We start from the raw sequence: 15,110 nt of genomic DNA, 5'->3' as shown, positions 1-15,110 counted from the left end.
ATCAGGGTACATGTTTAAATATTTGCCTTTTTTTGAGGAGAAAGGGCAAATGTGGCAAGAACTCCTCCCCCTCCCCGGCATCACAACAACACACCTTTGCAGAACAGATCCATACTCTTGTAAATGTTTCTACAAAATGATACGTCCAGATCAACAAATTGCATTTTGATGCACCATATAAAAGGGATTGCTTATTTACTGAAACTTACTTTGTCAAAAAATGACAGCTCATGGTTTCAAATATGAATCAGCTGAGAGGTTATTGCAGATGACAAACATAATAGTCATCTGCCCATATCTGATGAAAGAAGGAAATTGAAAAGGTCTTTAGATTTGTCCTAAATGGTTATGTTGAAGGATGACATTTGACCTCCATTGCTCGGAATGTTTCCTATTGGGTTACAATTTCTTAAAATATATCTATGATAATTTCTCTTATGTCCACTGAAAGCATAATACAAATTAAATGAAATTTATAAAAGCAAACCAAAAAAGCATATATATTTGCAGGGTGTATATTTGCATTTCTTATGCTGCAGACTTCACACATTATCCATAATGAACTGGGAGCTTGTTATAAGCTAAATGTATTCAGTTCAAATGTAGTTTCCATATTTTAGAAAATGCATCTCTATCAACTTGCTTAATCCATAATATCCAAGAAACAAAGTCAACTAACAGTTTCTGACACAATGGAACTGGATGTTGCTATCGTTGAAATGAATGGCAAAATTTCCATTGGCTTGAAATGGGAGCAGGATCAAACAAAAGGGGGGAGCTAGAGGGCTCTGCTGCATCAGCAACTGCAGACTGGTCACTCTGCTTAGAGGAGGAGAAGGAATCCTTCTCCCTTAGATGCCCAGAATCTGCCCAGAGCACAGCTCGCTTGCTGAGGGCTGCAAGATGCAGACAGGATTTGGTCCTTTACCATAGAGAGATCTCATTATACGCTACCAAGAAAGATAGACTGGTTTCTTGCTTCTCAGACCACAGCTGGAGTCTTTCACAGTGACCATGTGAAGTAATGTGGCCATATGCATGAATAAAGCAAACTGCAGTAATGCATGTATCTTTCATTCCTTTATACAATATTTTTATCTCTTCTCATCAGCTAGATGGATATCTTTCTTTTTTCCATTTTTTAGCTCACGACCTAATAGTAGCACCTTATATCACACGATACAGCATATTTATTTTCAATATTTTACTATAAGACTTAATATCATCCCCGTTTTATGTTGAATAAACTACTAGTATTTGATATATGCTTTCCATGTGAGGATATTTCAGTGTACATTCTGGGGATTTTTTTATTTGTCCATAACTTGCCAAAGTTGCAGCTTATTTATGGATCCTATTGTAACTTTTTTCCATCTGGTGCCACATTTAGAACCCATTGTTTAAATATTTTGGCAGTTGGAAATAATTATTTCTTAGTGAATTATTTTTCTTTCTTACTCCATTCTTGATTATTTAGTATTATACAGTCTATCATTGCCATGTATTTTGAGAACGTCATGCCAAGGTTAATGGGGCAGCTAAAATATCTCTCCCTAGTGGAGGGACTCTTGTTTTCCCAACATCATCATTATCCTCTGGGTCATAGATGGAAGGCCACCATTTTTAAACTACCAGGCAGTGACATGCAGCTAGTTTTCCCAGTGACTACAGAATAAAAATCCTATGCTCCCTTTTGTGCCACTGAAACTGTGATCCAGAGAATGCCAATGATTGATTTGGTATGAGCAGAAATCCACAGGTTAAGGGAGTGGAACCATTAGCTTCTTTGTGGGTTTGCAGACCATGTTCTGTAGTGGAAGAGAGAGTTGAAACTTGCAGAGTTTCTGTTCTCCTATGCAAAATATTTCTGCATAGCAGTGTGGGAAATTAATATTAGCAAGATGACTTGTTCATAGAAAAATCATTTCTTGCCCTTGGTAATTTTCTAAATCAGAGAATCTAGTTATTTGATGGGTTTGTTTAAGACAAGTTGTAATAAAATGTGGACAGGTTGATTTGTGCTCAAGAATCTAGAGCAGAAAGTAAACTACAACTTTGATTATGCTTCATGTTCTTCAGGTTAATTATAGAACATTATTTATACTTCAGCAAGTGGACACTGAGCTGTACAATAGGTAACTGTATCAAACAAGTGCCTTACCCTGAAGAGTTTATTATATAAAATTACAAGCAGGTTATAACGATGCTGGTTCTGGCAGGATCCAACTGGGAGTGCTAATTCAGGACAAATTGCTTAAAGCAGGGCAGTTACAGCCCAAGGCTGGGGTTTTTCCACCTCTAAGGCAAACCAAACCAGCCAGACAGAGAAGACTTTGGTTTTCCCCACTGGCTAACCACAAGTCACACAAGCAATTCCCGTAGACACTCCAGTTTCCCAGTATCACCACCAGTGCCACTCATTATGGGGACAGATGGTTATGAAAACCAATACCCCAGTAAAAGAAAAAAGGTTCTCTCGATCCCAAAGGACCAAGCCCCAGACCCAGGTCAATATACGAATCGGACCTTACGCACAAATCACGCTGTTGCCAATCCTTTAGAATCTAAAATCTAGATTTATTCATAAAAGGAAAAAGATATAGATGAGAGCTAGAATTGGTTAAATGGAATCAGTTACATACAGTGTAATGGCAAAGTTCTTGATTCAGGCTTGATTTCCTTCTGCGGTGATAGAATAAACTGCAGGTTCAAATCAAGTCTCTGGAGTACATCCACAGCTGGGATGGGTCTTTCAGTCCTTGGTTCAAAGCTTCAGTGTAACAAAGTTCCTCCAGAGTTATGAAGCAGGTTTGAAGACAAGATGGAGGAGCTGCAGCAGCTTTTTATATTTTTTTGCCATGTGGTCTGTCTGTCTTTGTTCCAAAGACAAGCATTCCATCACGTGGCATGGAAAAACCTCAGAGTTCTGTCCATAGCATGTCCCTGCATACCTTGCTGAGTCACAAGGCGTATCTGCCTTCTCTCAGTGGGTCAGTAGTATAGCTGATGGTCCTTAATGGGCCATCAAGCAGGCTAGGCAGAACTGACACCAACTTGTCTGGGGACATCCAGAAGCATAGCATAAGTTTGAAATACAGACAGTATAGAGCCAATACTTATATCTTTAAATATAAAAATGATACATGCAAACAGATAGCATAATCATAACCAGCAAACCATAATCTTGTCTTAGACACCTTATTTGACCCCCTTTATACAAGATTTGATGCCACGACAGGACCTTGGTTGCAACAATGTTCTATACAGTCCCAGTTCAAGTCAATAACGTCACACAGGTAAATTGTGGAACAGTCAGAATGACATGTGTGGAACTGAGTTCATTTAAAATTAGTCAAGCCAGATACAGACCATTGTTATCACATACTTTTCTATAAATATTTGCAAGAGGGGGATACTAAGTCAAATGGTAGATGGATAGGCCACAGATTTTGGCTGTATGTTTTATAACTTCACTTAAAATATATATATATATGAGTGAAGAAGACATTAGTAACATTCCCAGGTTAGTCTGGATTGCTGAACTCAATTCTCCAATCTGGGATGCCTATTACACTGCTTCACTATGAGAGCAACCGCTGGCCTTGCTCACACACTTCCTCTAGCATGTAAATTACTCCCAGCTGAGTTATATGAGTACTTCCAGCCAACCACTCCTGAATTGTTCTGGGGTGACACCAGCAAATACCCAGTCCCAGACTTGTCCCCAGAAATATACATCTTGTACTTCCCAGCTCTTTCCTTTTTGTGCAGTACAAGCTCATAGAAAGTCTGTCATTTCATTAATAGAAAATTATATGTTATCTCAAACCCTGTTATCTCAAATGGGTGGTTTCCAACCTCTTCAATCCAAACACACACTGGTTTAGATAAAATAAAACAAGTTTATTAAGTACAGAAAGATAGATTTTAAGTGATTACAAGTAATGAGGCATAAGTCAGAATTGGTTACAAAGAAATAAAAGGTAAAATGCCAACTAGCACCTAACTTAACAAGCTAAGTGAATTTAAAGCAAAAGGTTTCTCTCCCCATATGCTCACAGCAGTCTGGCTGGATTCCTTCAGCCAGGACCACTTCCCTAGTTAAATGATACTTCCTTTGTCTTTCAGACATTCTTGATGCTGTGAGTAGTGATAAGGAGAGAGAGGTGGTTTGTCTTCTCTTCCTCATTTTTGTATCTTTTCTTCTCTTTGAGAATCATCTCCAGCTGGGGTTCAGGCAACTGCCAGTCTGTTTACATGAGAACCTCCAACTGTTCCATTGTCAAAATGTAAATTTCTCGCTCACATCCTTTTTCTTGCCAAAAAATGGCTACTTACCTAGGTGATCAGCAAATTGAGTTTTCAAATGATACCTCACAAAGCATATTTTGTACAAAATTTGTCAGTCCTGTAAAAGTTTGTGAATATAGGGGTGTGACACTGCACCCCAAAATATTATTCTGGTATTATTCTGACATAATTATAATGTATTTTATGCAAGATAAGTCATGTGAGGTGTCATTGGAAAAGTTATGATTAGCTGAATATGATTATCCTATTTGTATGCATATATCATTTTTGTATCTGAAGTTATTAGTATTGACTGTGTATATGTTTTTTCAAATGTAGTTACGCCTGTGTAAAGCCCACTAGACAAGATGCTTTCAGTCTAGATGGTGGGTGGGGAAGGGCCTATCCAGGGCAATGGGCCAGTAGGAAAAAACAATAGGCCTTAGGAGGAGCTTATCTCCCTCCTGGCAAGCCTTCCTGTGAACACTCCAAATAGCTTGTGAGTGATGGCTGCTACAAGGACATGTGATGAGACCACATGTCTCCAGACTCTGTCTTGAGATATCAGTATTTTTCCACAGACTGGTCTGGGAGCCAAGTTTTGAAACAAAGGGTTTCCGCCATATGCAAAATCTATATAAGGGAAGGAGTGACATCATCTGGGGTTCATCTGGGGTCCACAAAAGGACTCTTGGAAACACCTGAGGACCAAAGACTGAACTGGGGAAAGTGCTGGACCCAGGCTAAAGGGATTTTTAGCCTGCGAGTGAAACACCTGTGGATTCCAAACTGTAAAGCAAGTGCAGTTTTGCCCCTTAAGAATCTGCAGCCTGCTTGTATAATCTCTTAAGAGGAGAATCTGCTATTCATAGCCAGTCTATTTAGTATGTTAAGTTTAGTTTGCAGTTTTTGTTTATTTGCTAGGTAATCTGCTTTGATCTGTTTGCTATCACTTTATCTTTTGTAGTTAATAAACTTCTTTTTGCTTTATCTAAACCAGTGAATTGGACTGAGGTATGTGGGAATCATAACTCAGGGGCAGAAGTCTGTTGCATATTCCTCTACACATTGAGGGAGGGGGAAAATATTATGAGCTTATGCTGCACAGTTCTCTGTGCAGTGCAAGACTGTATACTTTTGGGTTTATACTCCAGAGTGGGTACGTACCTGAGGAGCTGGGAGTAGCTTTCCGTGCAGGGGCTGGTCAGAGACCCTGCTTGTAACTGCAGCTGGGTGTGTCCCTACCTGTACGCATGTTGGTGAAAGTGCAGGCTGGAGGGCTTTGTAGCTTGTCACAGCAGTACAGTGTGAGAGGGAGCACCGCCTTGTAGGTCAAGGGGCTCATTGGTACCCCAGTTCCAGGTGGCACCCTGGGGGGAACCCGTCACAAGGGGTACAGTCTCTCATAGTGGTGAATAGTCTCCTACTTTGGAAGAAGTCAAGCAGTAAAGCTAGAATAGTAAAATGTAGTATAATATCTGCATAGAATGAGATTTCAACTTTATTCTGTGACTTGAGTAATCTGTTCTTGCAAGGATAGTCATACGCTGCTAAGACAAAAATAGATGCAACTGGCAGCTGCATTTTGTAACGCGATACAACGGACACAGCAGATAGTTTTGATCCGTGTTTCTTAGCCATATACTGTACGATAGTTTAGCCACACTGTAAAACAAATGCCAACATTTGTGAAATATATTGTCATCTTATATCTAGAGTTTACGCAACAGAAAAATCTAATAAGTATAGGAAGAAGGCTTTTCAACATATGGTACAAAAATAAAAGTTAATACTGAACTTTTATATAAATTTTGCCTTTTTTTCCAAAGCAGCATAAGGCACTTAGATCAACTTTGAAAGGTAAAGAATGTTTAAAGTGATACCTTCAAGAAAGTGGAAGAGTTTCTTTGTATATAGATGGGCTAACCTACTGAGGTGGGCTTTAGATTAGGTTTTATGGTAGGAGACAAAAGCTAACAGGCAAGTCCAAAACAGAGAGACCTGGGTGAAAGATTGGAATCTGGGGGGGAAACGGGCAGTCACAGCAGGGACAAAGGAAAGACTAGAAGGAATATAGAGGGGAAACCTAATGAACATCTTAGATGTCTCTTTACTAATGCAAGGAATATGGGGAATATACAACTAAAAATACTGGTGAATAATCACAATTATGACATCATTGGCATCACAGAAACTTGGTGGGATTGGAATATTTGTATAGATGTGTACAGCTTGTTCTGGAAGGACAGACGGGGAAAAAGGGAGGTGGTGGTGCCCTGTATATCAAAGATACATACACTTGCACTGAGGATAAGGTAGAACTGGGAGGCAGACGAGTTGAAAGTCTCTGGGTAAAGGGGTAAAAAAAAACCCAGGGTGATGTCATGGTAGGTGTCTACCATAGACCACCTAACCAAAAAAAAGAGGTGGATGAGGCTTTTTTTAAACAACTGACAAAATCTTCCAAAACACAGGACTTAGTTGAAATCCCCTATCACCACTACCCAGACATCTTTTGGGAAAATAATACAGCAGGGCAGTGATCATCTAATAAGCTTTTGAAATGCAGTTTTTGGAATGAAGATGGAGAAAGCAACTAGGGGAGAGGCGATTCTAGATTTGATTCTGACAAACTGGAGGAACTGGTTGAGAATTTGCAGGTGAAAGGCATCTTAGAAAATGATCATGAAATGATAGTTCGTGATTCAAAGGAATGGTAAGAGGGAAAACAGCAGAATGAAGACAATGGACTTCAAGAACGCAAACTTTAGCAAACTCCTAGAATTGGTAGGTAAGATCCCATGGGAAGCAAGTCTGAAGGGGAAAAAGGGTTCCGGAGAGTTGGTGTTTTTTCAAAGAAACATTATTAAGGGCACAAGAGCAAACTATCCCAGTGCATAGGAAAGATAGGAAGTATGGTAAGAGACCACCCTGGCTTAACCAGGAGATCTTCAACAACCCAAAACTCTAAAAAGAGTCATTAAAAAAGTGCAAACTAAGTCAAATTATGGAGGATTAATATAAATAAAAACCCACAAGCATGTAGGGACAACATTGAATGGCCAAGGCAAAAAATAAGATTCATCTAGCTAGGGACATAAAGTGTAATAAGAAAACATTTTACAAATCCAAATGAGAAGCCAGAGGAAGATCAAGGACAGGTAGGCCCATTACTCAGTGAAGGAAAGACAATCACAGAGAAAACAGCATTGGCCAAAGTGTTAAATGCCTTTTTTGTTTCAATTTTCACCTATAAAGTTAGCAATGATTGGATGACTAACAGTGAACATCAGTGTAAATGGGGTAGGATCTGAGGCTAAAACAAGAAAAGAACAAGTTAAGAATTACTTAGACAAGTTAGATGTCCTCAAGACTGTAGGGCCTGATGAAATGCATCCTAGAATACTTAAGGAGCTAGCTGAAGAGAGCTCTGAGCTATTCATAATCATCTTTTAGAACTTGTAAAGGATGGGAGAGATCCAGAGTGTTGGAAAAGTGCAAATATAGTACCTGTCTACAGAAAGGGGAATGAAGACAACCCAAGGTATTATAGGCCAGGCATCTTATCTTTGGTACCTGGAAAGGTACTGGACCAAATAACCAATCAATTTGTAAGTACCTAGAAGAAAATAAGTGATAAGTAACAGTCAACATGGATTTGTCAAGAATAAATCATGTCAGACCAACCTAATATCCTTCTTTGACAGGGTAACAAGCCTTAGGGATAGGGGATAAGCAGTAGGTGTGATATATCTCAACTTTACTAGGGGCACGTCTTCACTGGCAACATTAAAGCACTGCTGCGGCAACGCTTTAATGTGGCTTGTGTAGTCGTGGCATAGCGCTGGAAGAGAGCCCTCCCAACGCTCTTAAAAAAAAAAACAACCCACCTCCATGAGGGGCATAGCTACCAGCACTGGGAGCACGGCTACTGGCGCTGGTGCACTGTCCACACTGGCACCTATAAAGTTAGCAATGTAAAGTGCCAGTGTAGATAAGCCCTAAGGCTTTTGATACTGTCTCATAAGAACAAACTAGATAAATATCGCCTAGACAAGCTGACTGTGAGGTGGGTGCACAACTGGGAAAAGCTTACGTAGAGTAGTTTACAGGAGTGGTTCATAGTGAAGGTGGAAAGGCATATTGAGTGGGGTCCTGCAGGGATCTGTTCTGGATCCAGTTCTATTTAGTATCTTCATAGAAGATTTGGATAATGGCATCGAGAGGACACTCATAAAGATTGTGGATGATACCAAGCTAGGAGGGGTTGCAAACACTTTGGAAGGCAGAACTAGAACTGAAAATGATCAGAACAAACTGAAGAAATGGTCTGAAATAAGTTGGAGGAAATTCAGTAAATGCAAAGAACTATACTTAGGAAGAAATAATCAATTGCACAAATACAAAATGGTAAATGACTACCTAAGTAGGAGTACTACAGGATCTGGAGGTTATACTAGAACACAAACTAATGTAATACCGTTGCAAAACAAGTGAACATAATTTTGGGAGTCATTAGCAGGAGTGTTGTAAGCATGTCATGAGATGTAATTTTTCCACTCTGCTCATCACTGATAAGGCCTCAACTGGAGTATTGTGTCCAGTTCTGATCACCAGACCTTGGGAAGGATGTGGATAAATTGGAGAATGTCCAGAGAAGAGCAACAAAAATGATTAAAGGTCTAGAAAACGTTGACCTACAAGGAAAGACTGAAAAAAACGTTTGTTTAGTCTGGAGAAAAGAAGACGGGAGGGGTGGGCGGCACAGTAATGCACGTAAAAGGTTGTTATAAAGAGGAGGGTGATAAATTGTTTTCCTTAACCACTGAGGATAAGAAGTAATTGGTTTAAATTGCAGCAAGGGAGATTTAGGTTGTTACACATTAGGAAAAAACTTCCTAACTGTAAGGGTAGTTAAGCAGTGGAACAAATTACCTAGGGAGGTTGTGGAATCTCCATCACTGGAGATTTTTGAGAACAGATTAGACAAACACCCACCAGAGGTGGTCTAGATAATACTTAGTCCTGCCTCAATGCAGGTGACCGCACTGGATGACCTCTCAAGGTCCCTTCCAATCCTACATTTCTATGATCAAAATTCAGGTTTTATGATGGGAGGAAAAATTCTTAAATATGTATCCAAATAGCAATGTTTACCCACTTAGTATTTGCAAATCCAGCATTACAGTATTGTGCTAGAGCATGAGAACCTACAGAGTACAACTGATTAGGAACCTTATCTACCTTGCTTGTTGGTAACGTAGGTACAAGAAATATTTTTTTATCCAAAAAACCACAAAACTTTAACTTGACAGTCCCTTTTTGAACACCACCTTTTAAAAATATTTATTACTCTAAAACCACATTTCCTTTCTATGATGAAGAGGCTAGTAAATATTACTACCTAGGCAATTTTATGTTGTAAGGGACAGCTAACATTGTTCATTGTTATGGTCTTTAAAGCAGGATGATTTTTTTAACCTTAATAGAGAAATGATTATTCCTCACCTACATGACCATTCTTTCTGTCAAGTCTGATTCAGAACATTTAACACTCCTCTAACTTTTTACTTAATGTGTTTTTTATGTTTTCCACCCTAATGATTTTTATTCTGTTGCGAATTAAGGTTTCCCTTGTGTCTGAATGGATTACAATGAAGACATGCTAAAACTTGTGTGGAGAATAGGTCAACTAGCTGCTCTGTGTTGAGTAGCAAAAGGATAGCTCAGTAATTTAATTTGCCTAGGGTGGTGGTGGTGCAGGGGAATGTATTTCTATGAATGGGAAATCAGCTTTGGATACTTCTCCACAGATCACTTTTTGCTACACACTCCTTTCAGTCTCCACTCAGAGTTGGAACAGTCAGCTAGGATTCTTTTGTTGAACTCCTGAAGCCAGATGACAGAGTGTTTTCAATGGGGAGTCCTTGACTTGGGCATGATATACCACAGCACAGTATGGCAGCCTTTAGGGTATGATGCCGATGCCTTGTAACTTTTCTTTTTCTTTTCAGGGTTAGTGGCTACAAGAGAATTTGAGGGTATCTGAGGGTAAAAGGTGGAGAGTGGCAGTGGCAGAAAAGGGTCTTTCTTTTGATCATTTGATGCGACAGTTTTGTTTTTAGTGTTTGACAGTACACCTAGTATGAAGGTGACAGGTATGTTACAAATTTCAAAACAAATAGGGTCCTCTGAAAGAAAATCAGAAACCAGATAGCAATCTATACACTTCTGTTAACAGGTATCTAATCTGGTTATTCCTTGCCTGAGGCAGATCAAGAAAGAGCATAATTGAGACTGTAGTTTTTGGATTTTAATTGAATTCTAGACCTTTTATTTTCCAGTAGCTTAAAGTTGGTCTGATCTTACCAACTTCTCCAGTGCATTACCTTTGTTCAGACACAACAGTTTGAAAATGAAAGCTGTATTGACAGTTTTATTGATTGCAACAGGATGATGTTTTGTACATATTAATTTAGGTGGTAGAGCTAATAAAGGATAATTTAGTATTCATATGATGTAGTTAATAAATTGCCTACTCTCATAAAGCTTTTAATGAGCACCATAGAGATGTTACATTTAATCTTCTGGAGTCCCCTTTTATTTGCACTAATCAGTCTACATTGACACACACCAGTTAAAAGTTAATATTGAAGCAGTAAATCCAAATATTAGTTTTTATTCATTGCACTTAATAGTTATTAATGAAAAGTGTGGAAATGGGCAGCTTAGTAACATCTTACTCCTTTTTACTGGCCTTTTGGCCACTTTTTTTACCTAAATCTTGGGCTCATTCCTGAAATGTATTTAAGCACAATCTTTGCTTTCAGAAAGGTGTTTTTGTTTTTTATTGGAATGTACATGCAGATCACCCAAATCTAATTAAATTGAGGCGACATAGCAGGTGCTCAGTACTGAACTCTGTAGCTTCTACTGGAAATCTTCATGGTGATAACTTTTTGATGGGTTCATCTTTACACAAGATATAGGCTCAAGACATGAATCTGAATCCTTCCGACATCTTCAGACATCATTTAAGGCAGTGTTTCTCAAATGGTGGGTCCTGGCAAGGTTCTAGGTGGTTTGTCATGCCCATCACTGGGTCCTGGCATAGGCAAACATATGCGTCTCCTGGCCCAGTGTGGAGGGGCAGGTCTGTGGGGTTTGGGTGGATGTTAGAGAGCAAGCTCACCTAGCAGTGGTGGATCCTGTCCTGCCCAAGGCCCCATTCAGTTTCACTAGAACTCTGAATGAAACCCGGATATGCTGTTGTAGTTTTTCCATTGCGATATTAATGAAGCTTCAGAAAAAATCTGTGTATACTTCTATTGTTCCTTTGAGGGGGGGAGCAGAGGTAAATTTTGTTATAAATATATTGCTGATATAGGAAATTCTCCATTGCTTATTCTCCTTTTTAATTTTGAGAACAAAGTGAAATTTGGTGCTGGTGGAAGGTACCAGTCTGTTTGACCTCCCAGGTGAGGGTGGAGCCCCTGAATGGGATGTGAAGGGTACCAGGTGGACAGCCATGCAGTCTGAAAGTGTATCTTTATCCACAGAACTGGTATGCTGTGACCACTGGAAATGCAAACTACCCCAGACCTCACCTTCCATTGTGCTTCAGCACAGTGGGGCCACTTCTAAGGGTGACAGAGTAATTCAATTTGCATGCCCATTCAGTGCTTGTTTTCATTCAGCCAACTTGCATGGCAGTTGCGGTAGTTTTGGGGTGATGACACTGAAAACTGACATTAGAACACAACTTCATTTTGCACACTGTATACCATGTACATTTTGTACCAGGTATAATCAGATGCAACCTGGAATAGCTTCAGACAAATGAAAATCTCCACTTCCCAATACATAACCTATACAGTTCCCCAGGAAATGTTTTATTCTTAAAGGTGACTGTGGTAAGATGTTGATGTAATGTTTGGCTGTGTGTGCGTGTTTCATCGGTGTGCTGCCCCAAACCTGCACAGACAGCTGGCCTGGCAAACCTTGAGCGAACCACCCAATGACCACAAGATCCGTTAAGGGATGAAGGCACCCAGCCAGCTTTATTGTTGACAAAGGACGGTACTAGTGTTTCGCAGACTCTACCAGACCACTAATATATGTATGCCCATAACAATGGACCATCTTAGTGAATGATGGGATTTTCTGTTCCTCCCTAGGCTAGACAAAGATGCTCCCTTTGAGATACATCTTTATATCCAGATATAAACAAGTTAGTAGTGCCCCTCTGACATAGTTAGTTACTGCCCCCTGACATGGCTAGGTATCACCCATCACCTTGTACATCTTGGTTTGATTAAAATATCTCTATTACATACTTCATCCTGACCTTATCTTTAAGGAGGGGTCAGTGTGTTCCTGTTCTCCTTGGGGAGTGCTTTTGTACCATCCTTGATATTGGGCTGTGTTTGCACAAGTATTTTGTGACCAGCCCTTCTTCGGAGTGTGTGTTTCTGCATGGTCAGCCCTGCTCTTGCCAGGTTCTGTGAACTTGTGATGTTTCCTCACAGCCTGACTTTTGCTAACGTTGCTTTATATCAGCAAAGCCGGCTCACTGCTTTAGCTGAGGCCTCATACCAGCCTGTTGATACACGGGCGTACATTTTAGGCTCTCTTTCTACTATAGTAACTATAAAAACATGACCAGGGCTTCTGTATTTATTGTAGATGATTTTCAGATCCTATTTGCTAAGTGTACAAGTTAAAAAAAAAAACCTTTTTTTTTTTTTTTTAACTCTGCACTGTCAACTTGACATGGGATCTGAAAATCAACCTGTCCTCTTCTCCAAGAGTAAAGGTCCTGCAGTTAGAACATACCTGTCAAATTTTGTTGGAGGCAGTTATGAAACAAAATGGAGAATCCAGCTTCACGTTTCTATACCCACATTTGCTCAGTCGAGATAAAGGGAGTTTGGGATTGGGATGTAAACTCATTGCCTAACAAATAGCCTTGGTGAATAAGCAGATATGACTGTGACATACAGGGAAGATCTGTAGAGTAAGGAGCCAATTTTACATAATCAGCATTCTGAGTATATCTGTATTTTGGTAAATATACAACAGATTTTGATCAGCACTGATGAGATTTAAACCAGGGTGACTTTTATTACCCTTGTAATAGAATACATTTAATTGATAGATGATTTTCATGGCCATCTAAATTGGGTCCCTGCCTAGGATCTGATATTTTTCCAGTTGTATTTATTTGGTACTTCACAATGGCTTACTAGCACTTTTGTTTACTTAGAGTCTATTTTAATATACTCTTCTTCAAGGTTTTTATTGTATCTTACAGCTGCTAATTGCTTTTTGGTTCCTTAAAGGCTCTTGTTCCATAAAAATCCCCCAAAGTGACTGCTCGTTGCTTGTTGTTCCATTCTGGTATCCAAATGAGTTTTTCGGACTGTCTTCTTAACTAACCTACAATCCTGTAAGTTAAATTCATTATATTCATTTTAGCTTACTTTGTCTTTAATCAATTAAAGTGATGGGTACAGTGTAAATTCATGTGTAGTCTGGCATCACTGCAAAGCATGCTAGGTTTCAGTAGACATTTGCTTAATGAGATCATAGCTTAATTGGCAATTTTAGATGCCATCAGGGTGCACCAGTTAAGTGTATTTTGCTATATTGATGAAAGTATTATTTCATGGCTAAATGACCATTCATTTTACTTGATTCTGTTAGTAACCTTTATTAGCTTACCTAGACTTCACTTCTCCTGAGATGGAGATGAGCAGCTATGTACTCTGGGATTATGGGTTTGGGTTGTTGGTTTTTTGTTTTGTTTTGTTTCTGGGGTTTTTTTGTGGTTTTTTTTTTTCTGTTTTCCTTCCCCTTCCTCCATTAAGTAATCAATCAAGTAAATGTTTTTTTTTTTTTAAATATACAGATTCTTTCCCTCATCTCCTTCTCTAAAAAAATTAAAATCTTCATTTGTTAGCAGAGGGGCAAGTGTACTTGTTTTGGATTGGACTTCAATGGAGTGCCAGTTTATCTACAGTTCAGTGCGCCTAAGTAAACAAAGGTTTCAGAGTAGCAGCCGTGTTAGTCTGTATTCGCAAAAAGAAAAGGAGTACTTGTGGCACCTTAGAGACTAACCAATTTATTTGAGCATAAGCTTTCGTGAGCTACAGCTTTATGCATCCGATGAAGTGAGCTGTAGCTCACGAAAGCTTATGCTCAAATAAATTGGTTAGTCTCTAAGGTGCCACAAGTCCTCCTTTTCTTTTTAAGTGAACAAACACATTATCGTAATTAAAATGAATGTATTCGTGTACTTGGGTCTATTTTAAAATAATAATCTACAGTAATTGAAGTCTTGGACCCTGATTATACAAGGTGTTTCCGAGTAGGTTGACTACTTGGCCCACAAGAAGCCCCATTGATTTCTGTGGATCTAATCAGAGGCTGAGGGGTTTGCTCATGCAGAGCACACTGTGGGAATAGGGGCTGAATAATAAAATGCCTATTGTAACAGGACTAGTTCAGCAGAAACTATAGAAGTAATTGATGTTATAGGCTTGATTTTTTTTCTCCAAAATATCTCAGTGACCAGCAGTTCTCATGTATGCATTCAAAAAGTACTCAGTGTGTGGTAGTTCCTGTTGTTTTCAGTGGAAATTACAGAATGCGAACCATCTTTTGAAAGTCTGGCCTTAATTGTAGGTGGTGAGCACTTCTGAAAATCTGTCTGAATACAATGCATAATTACTCTGAAAAATTTATGAACGTCACCTGAACTCCTATAGAACTCTTCCTTGAAAAACAGTGTCTCAAAGAGTACATTCTAGTCTTTGTTT

The 15,110-nt window shown here is 39.2% G+C and overlaps 1 protein-coding gene across 12 annotated transcripts in view; it reads left to right on the top strand.

Moving 5' to 3' along the window:
* Window positions 1–15,110, top strand: part of RAD18 (RAD18 E3 ubiquitin protein ligase) — a 119,930-nt gene that overhangs the window by 84,149 nt on the left and 20,671 nt on the right. The window contains exon 13 of one of the 12 annotated variants that reach the window (XR_005226079.2): window positions 13,632–13,738. The exons of the other annotated variants lie outside the window; for them this stretch is intronic. The gene's annotated coding sequence lies outside the window, so the exon portion shown is untranslated. The remainder of the gene's footprint in view (window positions 1–13,631; window positions 13,739–15,110) is intronic. 12 annotated transcript variants of the gene reach the window in all.

Source organism: Chelonia mydas, chromosome 7, assembly GCF_015237465.2.
Source record: "Chelonia mydas isolate rCheMyd1 chromosome 7, rCheMyd1.pri.v2, whole genome shotgun sequence".
Classification (NCBI taxonomy): Eukaryota; Metazoa; Chordata; order Testudines; family Cheloniidae; genus Chelonia; species Chelonia mydas.
Note: the sequence above shows the minus strand (reverse complement) of the source record. Positions and strands in the feature narration are given on the sequence as shown.